Consider the following 17930-nt stretch of genomic DNA (forward strand, 5'->3'; position numbering starts at 1 on the left):
TCTACCTGTGCACAGTTCCCTCATTTCTGTTGAAAGACTCCCCTCATATAGTTTGTTAGCTTCCTCTACGTGGAGCTCCAACATCTCTTTCCTCACGTTATTTGGAGAACTCTTTGTTAGGGGCATGGATTCTGATTCATAGGGAGTCCATGTGACAGAGAACTGCCCCACAGGGTTTTCTTGCTGTAATCTTTTCAGGAGCAGATCACCAGGCCTTTCTCCTGCAGAACGCCTGGGTGGGTTCAAACCTCCAACGTTTAGGTTAGCAGCGGAGCGCTCTTAACCGTTGTGCCACGAGGGCTCCTACGCATCCTTTAAAACCCAGCTTTAAAGAATCTCCTCTGTAAAGAGCGCGCGGCCCTTTCCCCTGTCCTTGTCCAGAATTGCAGGCTTCCTTCTCCCACTCCCGGACCATTTCACTGACACTTGGTGAGTGCCTGCTCCTTCCTCCTCCTCCAGTCTGCCCCTGGGCCAGCTTCCCCAAGCCTGCAGTACATTTTCATTAAATCTCTCAAAGAACATTTACGGGGAGTTTGAGCAAATTAGCATCACACAAATGACGCCGCTGCAAATGAGCGGTGTGCAGAGCTGGGGGGTGCTGCAGGCAGGTTTCCTGTCGATGGAGCCACGTGCTGCAGAAAAGGATCCCTCCCCCTGCGGGCCCGCGCTCACGCCCTCGCATCCATCACAGGTACAATTTGCCCCGAAACTTACCACCCGGGTTCATTATATCGGCTCTGGTTTCTTTTTGTTTTTCCTACTTTTCTCGTTTGTGTTGACGGGACAGCCTAGTGAGAAGTGAAGTTTTCGGCAGCACCGATAGGATAGAGAGGCCTCTGTCTGCACCCGCCCTGCGGGGGAGGAGGGATGTCGGTCCTTTCTGAAGTGGTAGGGGAGGAAGGTTTGAGGTTTTTGAATATTTGCTTCTAAGTATCTAAGAGATTTGTTGCCCACATTTGCACTATCTTGGCAAGCTAGCAACCCAACAAAATATTTTCTGGTCGGTTTTGCTTGTGGTTTTTGTTTTTGAGGGAGAAAAGAATTTACACCTTGGTCAAATTATACTGAAATATGTTGGCTGTTTTTAAAAACTGCTGTTAACTTGAGGGTTGAAGCTAATATGACTCCCAGACTCAGTCTCTTGAGTCGGTGATAGACTATGCTGTGAACCATGAACAGGAAAAGAAAAAAAAAAAATTAAACACGTGCAAAAGCAAGGTATTCCTGCTCCAGTATTCTCGTTTCTGCGTTTGTCAACAGCTGTGAGGATTTGCTGACTTAGCTGTGGTGTGTGCCTGTTGGGGGGAGGCACGTGTGTGTGTGGCGGGGGGGACGGTAAAGACAGACTGTAAGCAGGTAATTACCATAGAATGTGATAGATGGGATAATAGAGTATGTACCAAGTGCTTTGAGAGGGTGGAGAAGGGAGTCATTTACTCACTATAAAAAAAAAACCCAGTGCCGTCAAGTCGATTCCGACTCATACTCACTACAGTGTTTGTCATATGGGGATCTCCTCCATGAATGGATCATGAAATCCATTTACAAGGTGGCTAACAGCATTTTTTTTTTTTAATGACATAGAAAGAAAGTTGCATCCTCCATTGTAAGTATTGTTTTCTGAAACTTTTGTTTCAGTTGTCTATTGCATCACAGTGTAAAATGTATTTCTTGGGATTTAGTCTCAGGCAGAGATGTTTGGAAGCCACCGGTCTAGGGACTGGAAGAAGGCTTTCCAGAGGAGAGGGTATTTGAGTTGGACTTTTTTTCTTTGGAGAATGGTGGAGTTTCCCCAGCAGAAGAAGGGCATTCCAGGCAGAGGGAAAAGGAGGTACAAACATGGTGATATGTTTGTTCAGGAGCAGGGTATTCTCTGTGATTGAAGGTAGGGTACTGGGCAAGGAGTGGCTAGAGTTGAGCCCAGGGAGACAGGTGGAGCTAATTGATGAGCCACTTGAAAGCACACAAGTCAGGGCCCAAGTTCTCCCCCATAGTCTCTGACTATGAGTTTGGGTTTCCTTGGGAGTGAGGCGCTGATAGAGGGTATGACACAACCAACTCTGGGTTTTAGAAAGGTGATTTTGGTAGTAGTATAGATAGTACAGGGTCGCTATGAGTTGGAATTGACTCAACAGCAACGGGTTAACGGGTTATAGATAGTAGATTGATTGGAGGGAAGTAAAACTAACTGAAAGGCCAAGCAAGAGATGAGGACAAGCATTTAGGTGAAAGCAGTTGGGTGGGTGTGGCCATGGAGAAGAGGAGCTGGATTTGAGGGAGATTTTGGAAATGGGTTCCATGGGTTAAGGGAGATGAGGCTGAATGAAGAGGAATCACAGCAGTTCTAAAATGTCCCGGGGGTAGGACTAGATGAGCAGTGGGTGCTTTGAACAGGGAGACTAGAGAGGCAGCGCAAATTCAGAAGGGGAGATAAGCACTTGAGTTTTGGTGCATGCCCATGGTGTGGTAGGAATAATTTATCAGATTTTTACCATAGCCCATGTGAATTATCCCTCCAGAGCATCCATGTCCTTTGCTCTGACCTCCACTCTCTAACAACTTCCTGATTGTCTTAGGCTTGACTCCAGTTAAACTAACTCACAAGGGTCTGATAAATATACTTGACTGCTGGTTGATTGGTATGATTTACAGTGAAGGTGTATAAAACTTTTCAGGTACAAGAGTAGTTGTACCTTTGCTCAGGGTGCATGTCACCTTTACTGTATCAGGGTCCCTGGGAAATGGAACTAGCAATTAGAAGATTTAGGAAAGAGAGAATTATATGGCCTGAGGGATGTATCATGTGAGCTCTAAAAATGCCTGATTAACTTTCCTGCCCTCAAATAAGAATATGGCTCTTTGGTGATCAAGATGCTAATAAAAGTTACCTACTGTCTCTGCTCCCTTAGTTTTTTCTGCAGTGCTGAGGATATATCTGGTGCCTGCTTCTTGTCGTTCTTAGCTGTCATCAAGTTGGCAACCTCATGCACCATGGATGATCAATTGTGGATGTGACTGTTGTGACCCATAGGGTTTTCAATGGCTAATTTTCAGAAATAGATTGCCAGGCCTTTCTTCCTAGCCTGTATTAGTCTGAAAGCTCCACTGAAACCTGTTAGCATCACAGCAACACTCAAGCCTCCACTGACAGTTGGGTGGTAGCTGCATATGAGATGCGTTACTAGCCAGGCATCCAATCCAGGTCTCCAAACTCCTTGCATGGAGTCAATTCAGACTCATAGTGAGGACAGAGTAGAACTGCCCGATAGGGTTTCCAAGGCTGTAAATCTTTATGGAAGTAGACTGCCACATCTTTCTCCTGTGGAGCAGCTGGCGGGTTAGAACAGTTGACCTTTTGATTAGCAGCTGAGCGCTTAACCACTGGGCCACTAGGGCTCTTCCACGCTTGCTTATTGTTGTTAGGTGCCATGGAGTTGATTCCAACTCAAAGTGATCCTATGTAACAGAGTAGAACTGCCCCATGGGGTTTTCTAGGTTATAATCTTTACGGGAGCAGATCTCCAGGTCTTTTTCCTGCAGAGCAGGTGGGTAGGTTTGAACTGTCTGTGTTAACTCTCTTATATTTCCTCTACAATCCACCATCCTTCTGGGCATCACAGAGTGGAAGAAACACTCTGTTTAGGAGAGGTTAGGCGTTCTGGCAGAACACTAGAGGGACGGGACGGAGGAGCTGGTGAGTGACATATCCCAGCCATGCCTTCCAGCACCATGTGGTGCCCTCCTAACCTAATGGCTGTCCTCCCCCTCACAGACTCTGTTGGGAAACAGACTAGATGTGTAAGACAGGAAGGCCAGTGGGAGTGCTGAATGCCCTTTTTTTTTTTTTTTAACATCTCTGCTATGTATTAACTACTCATCCTTGTACTGGAAGCTTGTATAAGTTCAGAATTTTTTTAAAGTCTGTCAAGGAAAATAGCCAGCTTGAAATATGTTATGACTAGAATAGCCTTAGTCTCTACTAAGATAATTTAAAGTGTTTATAGTCATATATTTATTATTGGATATATAAAATAATGTAGGCAAGGTATTGAAAACATTTGAAATCGTTCCAATAGATTGCTTGTTTACTGTTACTTTGAAAAGGGTTCCACATTACTTCAAATTATAATAACAAAAACCACAACAATAGTGGTAACTATTATTGAATAGGAAACCCTGGTGGCATAGTGGTTAAGTGCTATGGCTGGTGACCAAAACGTCGGCAGTTCAAATCCGCCAGGCGCTCCTTGGAAACTCTATGGGGCAGTTCTACTCTGTCCTATGGGGTCGCTATGAGTTGGAATCGACTCGACGGCAGTGGGTTTGGTTTTGGTTTATTATTGAATATTTACTACACTCCAGACACTAAATCAAGGGCTTTATACATCATATACATATATACACACACACATATAAAATATACATATAATTCTTCCCCCCCATCAACCTTTGAGTATAGGTATTGTTATCTCCATTTTACAGATAAGAAAACTGAGGTTAAAGAAGTGAAAAAAATAGGCCAAGATCACATGGCTAAAAAGTGAGAATGATACAGATCTAAACTGACTAGAGAGACAGAAACAGAGACAAGGACAGAGTGAGAGAGAGAGTGAGAACTCTAAACCACTAGGCTGTACTGCCTGCCATCTATGTGGGTCTCCAGATAGAAATTTACTTGTATCCTCTATATTCTTACGGGTTTTGTGGACTGGGATGTTTTTCCTTTATTCACAAGTATTGATTGTGAGCTAACTACAAAGTACTAGGCCCTTCCCATTGCCAGCCAGTTGATTCCAGCTAGGCCCTTAGGGAATATAAAGATGGAGAAGATTACTTGGTGTCCTAGAACTCCCTATCCAGTAAGGAACATGAGAGATATATTAGGTTGCATCTCATGAGATTGCTATCTGGAATTCACACGGGACAGTTTTACGTGGTTCAACCTGATACATAGATTGCTAAAATAAGGCAATATTATATTAGCTAAATGTACTGAACTTTCATGTTTTAGGCACTGTGCTAAACATTTTACATGTTCTACTTCCTGGATCCTTAAAATAACCCTCAGTGGTGGGTACTATAATTATCCTTGTTTTAAAGATGAGGGAGTTGAAGCTCTGAGGGGTGAAGTGACTCACTCAAAGCCACACACCTGGTGAATGACAGAGATGGAATTTGAACCAGTCAATCTGGGCACAGAGTCAACACATTTAACCCTAAGACTATAAATAGCGCTAGAGGTACAAATAAAAGTATGCACCTAATTTTTACGCATTGAGGATTTAAAAAAAATTTATTTTACAGATATCGTATGGAGTACTCACTAACTCATCTAGTGTGTTTTGGTGATCTGGACACATCTGGTCATGCATATGACCACTTAATCTCCAGCATTTGCATTCTTCCCTTCTGAAACTGGCCAGCTAGCCAAGGGGAACACTTAGTGGCATGCGCACACACAAAACAACTAAGACTTTCACTTCTAATTGTTATTTGGACCTTGCACCTATTTGTGTAGAAGTCCAAACACATGCTAAAACATTTCAATTATAATTACATCCCCCTTTCTTTTTTTTTCTGAGCCCAGTTGCTCTTCTTTGGTCATATACACAATGGGAGTCATAGGAGTGACCATTTAATTGTAGATAACTAAGTTTAAGTCATACAATTAAAGTTATTTGCATATAGTAAAGCCATTTTAAGAGGTTTCCTCTTAAAAAGTTGAACATCTTCAGATGCCAAAGTGCTGTACTTAATTTTAAATGTTACGTACAAAGGTATATCCCTTATTTTAAGAGGTTTTTTAAGGACATGGGGGGGAATTAGGAAGGTGTTTTACTTTGCCATATTATGGAAAGATTTCCATTTTGGTGGTGTGTGGTATATCTGAGCTTCCCCAGCCCCTACTGTTGTGCTCGTATTTTGCAACCCCATCCCAAAATTTAAAACTAAAATTGGCACTGTCTTTGTCAAAGTAGGTTTTCACTAAAATAAACGATTTCCTCTCTACCTATGTAGTACACTAATCTCTGATGTTTACATTGAAAACAGCAAGGACTGCTTGTTCCTAAAAGTCTTTTTAGGCCTGACAGAGGATGAGTTCTGGAGTTAACCAGACCTGGGTTCTCCTAACAGCCCTTATTAGACTGATGAGAACAAGCAAATCACTGAACCCGCTAGGAGCCTCATCTGAGAAATCAGGACAATTGAGCATTATTCTATGGGTTTGAGTAAAGGTTCATGCCATACTGTATATAAATGTCTAGCACACTGCCTTAGCATACTTAGTAGGCCCTCAGTAAGTTTCAGTGCCCTTGTATTCGGGCATTCTTTTAAAAATCTGCCATGCCCTGTATTCTTTATAAACGTATGAATTCAGTTTTGTTAGGTCATTTTTTAAAAGTCAGAATTCATGCTTCTTTGGGGTTTTGACTGACTTGGGAGGATATCTTTCTGAAATCCATTTATGTTTCATTGCAGCTTGTGGAGCAACAGCTGTAAAACTTGCTTGGTGGGCCCTAATTGCAATGAATAATCCATGGTCTCTTTTAAAATGTAATTCTACAAAATGGGCATTATAATTAAATTCCAGCCAATCCAAAGGCACTTTAAACCATGTTAAAAAATTTCCCAAGCCAATTAGGAAACTGGTTGGTCCAACTGTCAAGTGTAAAGAAATATGCTAATTTATGCAAAGACTGCTATTCCAGGAAGGTCTTGGCTAAATTTGAAGTACATCTCCTGAGAAAACACCTTGATGATTCTATGTGATACTTAATCACTGAATGTCTTTCAAGACACATTTTAAATACAAGGCATACATTGTGAATGACAGAGTGGCAGTTACTAGAACAAGAAATGGTTTGTTTTTAAAGAAGATCTTCTATCTTGAATATGACAACATTGTATGCTAACCTTGACATATTTGTTTTTTACTTGCCTATTGCTGGGCACAATATAGTCTAGATACAGTATCCTTATGTGAGCAAACAATGTGCACCATTAAGTTATTTTAAGGCTAAGGAAATACAGAAACTAATAACTTCACTTAATTAAAATATAGGGATAATTTTATTTCGAACTCACCAAGTATCTGGAGGACATGGGTTTGAGCATTGTTTCTCAGTAGGACCTCATTGCCGTATACATTATAAACTGATTCAAAATAATTTTAGAACATTTCTGTAGCTTACCTGTTATTTTTTTTAAATCTGAGTCACACTCGTGTACAATGATGGTTTTCACCTATCCTTGATGTTTATTTAAAAGACAACAGTAAAACCCCCACTGCATTTTCATGGGCATTTACAGGAAAGATAAATGTAGGCAGTCACTCCCACTCTGTGCTAACATCATTAAGGTTTATTTAAACGCTCTGGGTGCTAGGTAGTTTATGGAAAAGTCTCAACGATTTGAGATTGAAGATGAGTAGTAATTATACTTAGACCAAAGAGTGTTAAAAGGTTGGGTAGCTTCCTTTAAAAATGGGAACTATGTAATGAAAATCCCACAAATGTGGTGGTAAAAAATACCTACCTAAAGAGAAGGCAGTATAAGGTGAATGTTTTGGGAGTGACTTATACCTTCACCTTTATCGTGGTCACTAGTTTTTTTTTTTAATGTTGACATACAGGTTTCACAGCATTTTGGAATAGAAAAAGAGGATGTTGCAAGGGAAAGTTTTGTAGATTTGAGTTAAAATATTAAGTTAAAAGTGATATTTTAGTCTTAAGAATGAATATGCAAAAGAGTGTTTATTGAGGGTGTTCTAATTAGAAATCTAAACAAATACTGTGTTTTTGTCTTTAACCCCCACCCGCCTCCCCCTCCCGCCGTGTCTAGCTGAAACTGGAGGGTGTGTGTGTGTGTGTAGGGCGCCTGCGGAGAACTAGCACACGTCTTGTTGATCTTAATAAGGGGGAAAAATCGAAATAAACCTGTTTCTTGAATAAACCAATGTATTTCTGAAGTTAAAAAAAAAAATCCCAAAGGAAACAGGACTTAACAGCCTTGGACCTTGATTAAAAAAAAAAAAAAAATTTTTTTTAATTAAGAAAATCCTAATCTCCACATTTTTTGCTAGGCGAGAACCGAAGTTTGGAGGTAGACGAGCAGGCGAGCCGTTTGCCCGGGCGCAGAGCATGAAGGCCGGGCGGGCGCGGGGAGCGAGCGCCCGCCGCCCGGCGCGGGGGTGAGCGAGAGAGAGAGCGGAGCGCGTGTGGCCGGCGCCGCTCGGCCGGGAGCTCCCGCGCCCGCGCCCCGCGCCCCGCGCCCGCCGCCGCCGCCGCCGCCGCCGCCCCTGGTGCGATGGCGCAGAAACCCCGTTGACAAGGCACTGCTTTTTCATGACGGTGAGTTTCCCTTTGAGTGTATTATAATTTTGTGATAAAAATTTCAAGGAGAAAAAAAAAAAAAACAAAACACACACAACCTCCTTCCTCTGCCTCTTTCCTTCGGGAGGGGAAAAGCGAGGGGGGGCTGGAGCTCTATCTCCAGACAGACAGAGAAGAAAGAGGAGCAAATTAAACACCGAGTTGCCAAAACCAGGATATTAGGTTTCAGCCCAGAGAGCTATTGGCTAAGGCTGTGTTTTTTTTTTTTTTTTTTGGGGGGGGGTGGGTTTGTGGGTGGGTGATGGTGGTGGTGGGAGGATGTTTAATGGACACGGAGAAAAGGGGAATCGTGTGTTTCTGCCTCTCCCAGCGCCGCCGGGGCCCCGGGAAGACCAAGTTCAGTGTCTCGGGCGGGGGCGCGGGCAGGCAGGGGGCGGCGGGGCCGGGCCGGGGGCGCCTCGGCGGGGTGGGGGCCCCGGAGCCTTTTTTTTTTTTTTTTCCCGCGGATGCAAATTTCTGGAGCGGGGAGAGGGAGAGCCCGGGAAGGGGGGTGGCGTGGCGGTTGGCGATGGGGAGGGGAGGGGAGGGAAGCCTTTTAATGACTCATTGATTGAGCCGGTTTAAAATTAGTTGTGTGCGCGAGTGTGAGTGTTTTCCGCCCCCCGGAGCCGCCGGGAGCCGGGAAGGAGGGAGCGGATCTCGGCGGGGCCGCGAGCAGGGGGCAGGGAGGGCGGCGAGTGAGGCGGGCGAGGAAGGGCAACCAGCTTTTCCAATCTCCTCCCCTCGTCTCTCTTCTCTCTCGGAAGCTCTTGGGTGTGAACCGCGTTTTCTTTCTTCTCGGCAAAATGGACCCCGCGCCTCGGGGGGGGGAGGGGAAAGGGTGGGGAGAGAGGCGGCGGCGGCGAGGACGGGCTGTGTTTTCCCTCCGGGCCGCCGCCTTCCCGGGGCTTCTGCAGGCGGCCGCGCTGAGGAGAGCTCGGCCCGGGGCTGGCGCCGGCGGCGCGCACCTGCCGGCAGGGCTGCCCTCTCCCCGGGGCCCAGGAGCTCCGCCGAGGTCCCGCGGCCGGGCCCGGACGAGCCCCGCGCCGCGCGGAGGATCCGCGGTCCCTGCCAGGCGCCTCCTGAGGGGCCCGCGCCGCCCGCCCGCCCGCCCGGCCGTCGGGAGAGGAGAGACTGGGGGGCCCTTTTTTTGGCGGAGAATGCGCGGGCCCGTGGCGGTTCGCGCCCCCCGAGTCGCCCCGAGTGCGGGACGTCGAGGGGCGCGGGGAAGGCGCTAAGATGGCGCCGGGCCTGGCCTGTCGCCAGGGCTGGTGGCGCAGTTGCTCCGCGGACGCCATCTTCCCTCGCGGCGCGGGCGGCGCCCTTCGTGGAGGTTTCGTCGGCCCGGGAGCTGCCGTGTCCGGGGCGAGACGGAGCCAGCCATGCTCGGGGTGCTGAATTCTGCAAATGGGGCCGGGGTCGCGCCACCGAGGGTGGGGGACCGCGAAGCCGTCTTCCCCACGCCCCCAGACCCAAAAGATCGGGCGGCCGGCTCGGAGCGGGAGGGGCCGGCTCCGGCGTCTTGCTCGTTCCCACTGGTTTCTTAGGGCAGAAATGTGCTAGGGGTCGGGCTTCGGGGCTGGTAGGTTCCCTCCCTGACCCTACAACGCCCGCGTCAAAACTAGAGGTGAGAGGTGCCGGCCATCTCTCTCCGACGGCCTGAAACTGGACGGCTTCGTCTCCCCTGGCCCGGCTGGGAGCAGGCATTGTGTCCTTTGCTGCATCCTTTTCCAGTTAATATTTAGAGTCAAACCAGGTTACAAAATTGCAAAAAAGAGTCGAGGGCGATATCTGTCTGCCTTCTAATAACATATTTCTTGTTAGATACTTAACGTTCGATTTTTTTTTTTTTAATTTTAGAGTTGGTCGTATTGTAGAAGAACCATGGAGAGGGAAATTAATGAAATTGGAAATTAATTTTGCTATATTGCTTTTCTAAGTTGAGTTCTTTGTACTTTTAGCAAATTGTTGGAGACTTTTTCCTAGTTACCAAATTGTACAAAGGTGATAGGTCCCAGTAATTCAAAATTTCTCTTTGTGGGCTTTCATATTATTATTACAAATGATAGTAATTTTAACAGTTTCTCATATCTTGCCCCTGAAAAATTTAACTAGCTTTAAAAAACACGTGGAGACTCCCCCCCCCCCACCCCTTTCCTTTTCAAAAAAAGCTGCTCTGAGGTTTGGTCATCTCATTAATGTGAGGGTTCTCAGTTACCTGATTCACTAGTAAAAGTGTTACCTTAAAAACATCCAGTATTCATGTGTCTTGTAGTAGCTTTATATTAGAGGTGCGTGTGTGTTTTAAATTGTTAGTGCAATGATTTTGGGGAGAAAAAAAAATCTGTATAGTTCTGATCTCTGTAGAAGTCCACAGAGATAGAAATAGTTAATTTCATGTGGATAGAAGTAACATAGTGGTGCTGCTAGTGTATCCTTGTTCAGAAGTGTTTTAGACCTTTTAATAAGACCTTCCATATATTGGGAGTCCCTGAGTGGTGCAAGGGGACTACTAGCCAAAAGCTTTGCAGTTGGAACCCAAGCAGAGGTGCCTTGAAAGACCAGCCTGGGAATCTGCTTCCAAAAAGTCACAGCCTTGAAAACCCTATGCACACATGGGGTCTTTATGAGTCGGAATTGACTCAAAGGCAACTCACACCACCGCCACCACCACCACCGTGTATTGCACGCCAGCTGTATGCTAGGAATTGTGCTTGGGGCTGTATATAATTTCCATTTAATTATCATGTCAGCCCTGCAATATTGATTTTTTTTTTTAAATCTGTTTACCAGGGAAGGAATTGATGTTTGTAGATAATACACCAGTCAACCAACACCAAAAAACTTGTTGCCTTCAAGTCAATTCTAACTCATAGTGAACCGAGAGGTCTTGTGGTTTTAAGTGATAGTGTTGGCCTTGGATCCTAAAAGCCATGCTCTTGGCCCTCCATCTATCACTTCCAAATCTGATTCAGTATTCTAATCAACGGGGGAGATGTTTTTAAATACAGATTGTAACATCACATTTCCTCTGTTATTTGCTAGGGCCTGTTGGAGGTTTCCCAGTGGTAAATAATATATTAGGCAATCTCATTTTTAACTGAGACTTCGAACTTCTTAATGCCCCTTCCAGTATTGAAATTATGGCCTCCCTATGTCTTCCTAAATCCGCGTATCTAGGAATCAATGTTATTCTCCAACACTCTAGGTTATTTCAGTGTGACACAGACAAGCATTTAGAATATCACTGTATTGCTGCCTCATGGGAACTGGAACATGAGAAATGAGTTCCATATCATTTTGAGTTTGAACAATTGTATTGCTCACCTCATTTTTATTTTTTCCCCTTTTAGCTGCCATTTATCAAATTATTGAAACTTTTCTTACAGAAAGAGGGCTTAGATATTTTTGAGACTTTAAAATCCCACTACATTGAAAAAATATATATCGTTTCTCATTCTAATGAGAAGTTATGTAACATACGAGCTTCTAGGTTTATCCAAGCAATCTAGTTTAAGCAGGACAGTTATGTAACAAAAATAGAATTGCGCCCCGGTAAGAACAAAGTATGGATAAAGACACAGAAGGTCAGGGAGAAGCATCCAGAGCAGTTGACGCATAGCTGACCTGACCAAAATGAGAGAGAACCAAGTCAGTGATGAAATCGTTGGCTTCTCTAGGGCAAGGGCCATGAGGACCATGTGTTTTAGTTATTTTGTGCTTCTCCTGTGTTCCTCTCAAATCACTATTACATTTACTGGTTGCTAGATATAATGGTGAACTTTGATTTTTGATGCAGATGTCAAGATTATACCATCTTTGCGTATGTCCGTATTTCTCTTCTACCTTTGAAAATTTTGGAAGGAATAACAGTTGATTATCTGTGTGTAGTATATGTCTAGTCTCACTGGGCAGGTGAGTGGGATAGCTTACGTTCTTTAACTTCTCATGTGGTTTTTCTCCCCTTGTTCATGGTGAATGTCAGAGTAACTATACTCTTTGACTAAAATCCAGTAAAGCTTGAAAAAAAGAAAAAAACAAACCCAGTGCCGTAGAGTCGATTCCTACTCATAGCAACCCTATAGGACAGGGTAGAACTGCCCCACAGTTTCCAAAGAGCGCCTAGGTGGATTTGAACTGCCGACCTTTTGGTTAGCAGCCGTAGCACCTAACCGCTACGCCACCAGGATTTCCAGTAAAGTTTGAAAGGAAGGGAAATCTGAAGTAAACTTGCTGGGAGGGGAAGAGTAACTTCTTTGTTTTAAAGTAGCTTTTAGTGGAATGCAAGATAGATCCCTGCCCTTGTGGAATTTACAGTAAAGTGGGGAAAACAAAAGATAAGTAAACATAAAGAGTCAAGATAATTACAGATTAAGATAAATTACAGGAAGTTAATAAACTGGTGGCTGTAAAAGAGTATGTTGGGGGAAGACTACTTTGACTAGTAAGGGTCCAGTCTCTTTGAAGAGGTGACATTTGAGCTGAGACTTGAAACATGAGTTTGTGCTAGCCATGTGAAAAGCTGAGGAGACATTCCAAGCCTGGAAACAAGTGCAAAGACTTGGAGGCCTGGAAAGGTGTGGGTGTTAGAACAGAGAGAAGGTTCCTTTGAGCAAGGGACATTAGAATAAGATGAAATCAGAGAGATCGTGCATAGCCTCTTATCTCAGGCCATATGGGGGATTTTTGGATTTCATTCTCAGGGCAATGAGAAGCTGTTGAAGGGTTTTAATTAAAGGCAGTGAGGCAGTGATATGTTTTTTATCAATCACTGGCTGCTGTGTGGAGCAAGAAAGGAAGCTGAGAGGCAGTTACAAGACTATTACAAGTAGTCATTTGAGGTTAGTGGAATCTTAGGACAGTGCAGTGGCAGTGGAGATGGAGAATAGTAAGTGGTGGACTTAGTTATATTTTGCAGGTGGAATCAGGAGAATTTACTTAATGGTTTGGATGTGGAGGGAGGGAGGAATCAGGGATGCCTTTGGGTTTCTGACTTAAGCTGTGGGTGGCTGATGGTGCCATTTGCAACCTGATTGGGGAAGACTTAAGAGGAACAGGTGGGAGGGGTGGGTGACCAGAGTTTATGTGAACCTGTCATGTTTTTATAATACTTGTGAGACATGCGAGTGGAAATTCAGGTGTGCAGTGAATATTCAAGTTGAGCTGAGAGGAGTGTTCTCAACTGAACATAAAGTTTGGGAGTGACTAGCATGCAGATGGTGTGTCGTGGAACTGGCTGAGATCACTTGTGATGATAGAGGCCTCAAGATCAAGGCCTAAAACACGTCTAATGGTTCAAGGTTAGGCACAGGAGAAGTTAGTTAGCAAAGGAGATTAAGAAGGCTCAATCATTAAAATGGGAGATTGACTATTTTATCCTTTTCTAGAAAGAGGGAATGGTCACTTCTGTAATTGCAAATGAGAAGTCAGTCAATGAGAATAATGTTCATTTGGATTTGGCAACACAGGGGGTGGCTATTTTGACAAGCAGTTTGTTGCATGTGAGAACGGAAGCCAGATCAAATTGTGTTGAAGGGAGAATGGGAAGTGAGATACATGTAGATAACTTACTGGAGAAGTTTTGCTGTGAAGGGAAGGAAGAGAAATGGTACAGCAGTGGTTGGAGAGAGAGATGGGTCAAGGAAGAGCTTTTTTTTTTTTAATGGTGGGAGGTGGATTATTTTCGTAGGCTCTTGAGAATATCTGGTAAAGAAGGAGAGACTAATGCAGAATTCTTGACAATTGAGAATTCTTAAGAAGGTGAGAAGGAACCCAAAACACAGAAGAGTTTGTCTTGGGTGGGAGCAGGAAGACTTGTAGGAGAGAAGGCAGCGGATTTGGGTACAAGTGCAAGGACGTTTATGAATTGAGGTTATAATATAGGGCTTTGCATTTTGATTGGCTTGTGTTTTCTCACTGAAGTCTGAGGCAAGGCCAGCAACTTAAAAGTTAAGGAAGGAGGGGGGTGGTGGGTGGTTTGAGGAGAAGGACACCTCACTTTGGACAGGCGACCTCCAGCGTTGTTGAATGTCTGGCTGAGGCTTGGGATCATGAATTTAAAATGAAACCACTCGGCCAAGTTAGTTGTGTGATGTCCCCCTGCCATCAAGATTCTGCTGTTACAAGGGCAGCAAAGAGCAGACAGGTGATTGATTAACCCAAGATTAGAGTTTTGCCCCAAAGACACAATGGAGGAAGAGAGGAGCTAGGGAGTTGAGGGTGGTTGTAACGGTGTGATTGTAATCACCTTGGAATGTTAGCTGGGATGGGGAAGCAGGAGAAGCTGATAGCTGTGGAGGACATGAATTTAACTGTGAACATCATTATTGGTTAAAAATGACTTAACATTTGAAACCGAAGTGGCCTTTGTGGCGGGTACAGATGTTATTTGCACAGTGCCTTGGGCTATTTGCTATGCACAGTATTGGATTTTCTTTGGAAGAAAGTTGCCTTAGAAATCAAATCTCAAATTATTAAGACTAAAGAAAAAGTATTCCCTCTTCCCGTGGTCCCAAACTGAAGTGTGATTAATAGTATGCATCGGAATTGACCTGTCAGCAACAGGTTTATAGATGCCTGAGGAGGAGCCCTGGTGGCGCAGTGGTTACAGCACTCAGCTGCTAACCAGAAGGTCAGCAGTTGAACCCACTAGCCACTGTGCAGGAGAAAGATGTGTCCGTCTGCTTCGGTAAAGATTGACAGCCCTAGGAACCCTATGGGGCAGTTCTACTCTGTTCTATAGGGTTGCTATGAGTTGGATTCAGCTTGGTGGCAGTGGGTTTGGTTTGGGTTTTTATAGATGCCTCGGTGGCACAAAAGGTAAAGCTGTCGACTACTAGCCGAAATGGGGATGGTTTGAGCCCACCCAGAGGTGCCTCGGAAGACAGTCCTGCCAGTCGACTTTTGAAAGATCATAGCCTTGAATGTCCTGTGGAGTTCTACTCTGTACACATGCAGTCACCATGAGTTGGAATCGACTCGACAGCGGCTAACGACAATAGAAACCTAATTCCTGTTCTAGAGACTCTAGAGTGGGACCTGGGAGTCTTACGTTATTGTTTCCTTGTTCACTGATTTACTTGTTTTAAGCTTTTAGCATAATATTTAAAACAAGCTGGGCACTGAGTAAAGCACTGCAGACTGAATACTTAATGGAGAACCAAGGTAGAGTAGAATAATGGGAACCAAAGGGAACATAGTTTTTGAAGGTAGGTAGCCGTGAGCAATAACTTATACTATTAGAGGGATCCATGAGATGTGGCTGTTGTTAGCATTTGAGATTCCAGACTGGAGTGGTGAAAGAAGAAATCAGATTACAGGGGTTGGAGTGGGGAGCAATGAGTGTTGGGGAAACCATTTTCTAAAGATCCAAATAATAGCAAATGGAGTTATGCAGCATTGCCCCTGCCTCCCCCCTTTCCCCTGTATGCTCCTCTTTGAATCTGTCATTCATTTTTTTTCCCTGAGGTTCGTCTGTTCCCCACGTTGATTACAGAAAAAGTAACAGAAAATGAAATTAGAGAAAAGGGGAGTAGGGTAGATAATGGGATTCAAAATAGATGTTTGTGGTCTTCATTGCAAAAAAATGGCTCTGTAAAGGGCAGGAGCAAAATGTTTTGAAGGAGTGAGGAGTAATTTGTGAGATGTATCAATGTGGTAAGAAATGGGTAAAAAGAATGTCAACGGGAATGACATATTGTACTGGATCCACCTGTACAGCATGATTCTCTCTCATGAATTATGTTCTTGGGTCAAACCGAAAGCAGATCCGTCGCCGTCAAGGCAATTCCGACTCACAGTCACCCTATAGGTCAGAGTAGAACTGATCTGTACAGTTTCCAAGGCTGTAATCCTGACGGAAGCAGACTGCCACATCCGTGTCCCGAGGAGCAGCTGAGAGCTTAACCACTGCACCACCAGGGCTCCTTAATGTTCTGTGGTGGGAGTGGCAAATATCTGGGTAATGGTGCTGACAGAAAGGTGGGGTGTAGTTAAAACTGGAGAAATAGGAGAGCTGTGAACTACAAAGGGAAGCCCTAAGGTAGAAACCCTGTGAGTGGAACCTGACAGAATGGAGATGAAGCCCAGGAGATGAAGCCCAGGACATGGCTCTGCTGGGGAAGCGGGTGGAGAGGGATGGTGCCTTGGCCAGTTGAGCAGAGTTCTGGAGTGCTCAGGGGTCGTCGACATAACGATGTATGGGAAGGTGGAAGAAGGAGGTCCTAGGGAGGAGCCCTGGGGAATTTGACTTACTGCTTTTTTCCTACTGTAACCTCACTGTACCAAATCTTCCTATGCCCAGGTTCCCCTTAATCCTAATAATGAACGTTAATTTATAAAATTGTGATTTGCCTGATGATAAATTTCCTTTTAATAAAGTTGTGAAATTGAACATTTTCTGGTTTTGTGGGTTCTTTGGCTCTCTGTCTTGCGAACACATTGGACAGTTATGTTACCTGAAGTAAAAGTCCTAAATGTGAGAATGTGAGGGAATAAGGTGTGAAAGAAATTGCCTTTCTGAAAATGACTTAGTTTAGCCCAAATCCAGGATGCTTCCTTGTATCACTAGAAATTAAACTTTGTGTCCTGGCCTACCACTGAAGCATTTTCACGAGTAGGAAAATTGGGAGGGAGGGGGAAAGGGGAGAATAAATAACATTTGTTAAACTTTTATATTGTTTCAGCCTGTGTGGACGTTTTACAGATATTATTAAATCCTCCCAACAACCCTGAAGGGTAGGGTTTATCTCCATTTTACAGATAATGAAACATTTAAAAAGGATAAGTTATTTGCCCAAGGTTGGTTAATGTTACTAAGAGGCAGAGCTGAAATTTGAATATATGATGCAGATCCACGTATAATGTATTTTGCCACTGGCAGTAAACCCATGTATAAATGTTATTTACAAATGACTGCCTAGTAGCTAGATATTTTGAAATCTTAAAATTTAATGACCTTTGTTACAGTAGGAGGAATAGGGGAAAGTAGTGTTTTTATAGGGGGTGCGGTGGTCACGAACTCAGGCTGCTCACCAAAAGGGCAGCAGTTCAAATCCACCTGCCACTCCTTGGAAACTCTATGGGGCAGTTCTATCCTATAGGGTCATTATGAGTCAGAATCAACTTGACAGCAATGAGTTTGATTTAGTTTTTTGGTGTTTTTATTGATAAATGAAAATGGAGACAAAACAATCTCTTACATGGTGACAGTCAAATTCTAGGTCAAGGCAATTATTCTGCCCCTTTTGCATTATCTGCAAAAAGGTTTTATTTGTAATATGGTGAGTCAAACATGGGACTCATTTTAGCTCTGCTTGCTAGCAATCAGGGATTTTGAGTCATATCTTTGACTTTAAAAAGTCATAATTGGAAAAGAGAGAACACTTAGCACCTTAATTAAACATTGTATGGTGTAGCTCAAGAACTTGTTCCCTTGCTTGGAGTGTAAGCACAGTAATTATCGTACAGATTTGGGAAGAAAATTACACAAAGTGTGATTTTCCTTAAACATTCTTTTAAAGAGGCCATATTATGGGATGAATGTAAAACATATTTACT

General features: G+C 44.0%; 1 protein-coding gene across 2 annotated transcripts in view; it reads left to right on the forward strand.

The window, feature by feature from the left end:
* The first annotated feature begins 8265 nt into the window (after window positions 1-8265).
* BICRAL (BICRA like chromatin remodeling complex associated protein) overlaps window positions 8266-17930 on the forward strand; it is a 78072-nt gene continuing 68407 nt past the window's right edge. The window contains exon 1 of one of the 2 annotated variants that reach the window (XM_023545630.2): window positions 8266-8351. The gene's annotated coding sequence lies outside the window, so the exon portion shown is untranslated. The remainder of the gene's footprint in view (window positions 8352-17930) is intronic. The other variant, XM_064286264.1, reaches the window with a different exon arrangement.

The sequence above is a fragment of the Loxodonta africana genome, chromosome 1, assembly GCF_030014295.1.
Source record: "Loxodonta africana isolate mLoxAfr1 chromosome 1, mLoxAfr1.hap2, whole genome shotgun sequence".
Lineage (NCBI taxonomy): Eukaryota > Metazoa > Chordata > Mammalia > Proboscidea > Elephantidae > Loxodonta > Loxodonta africana.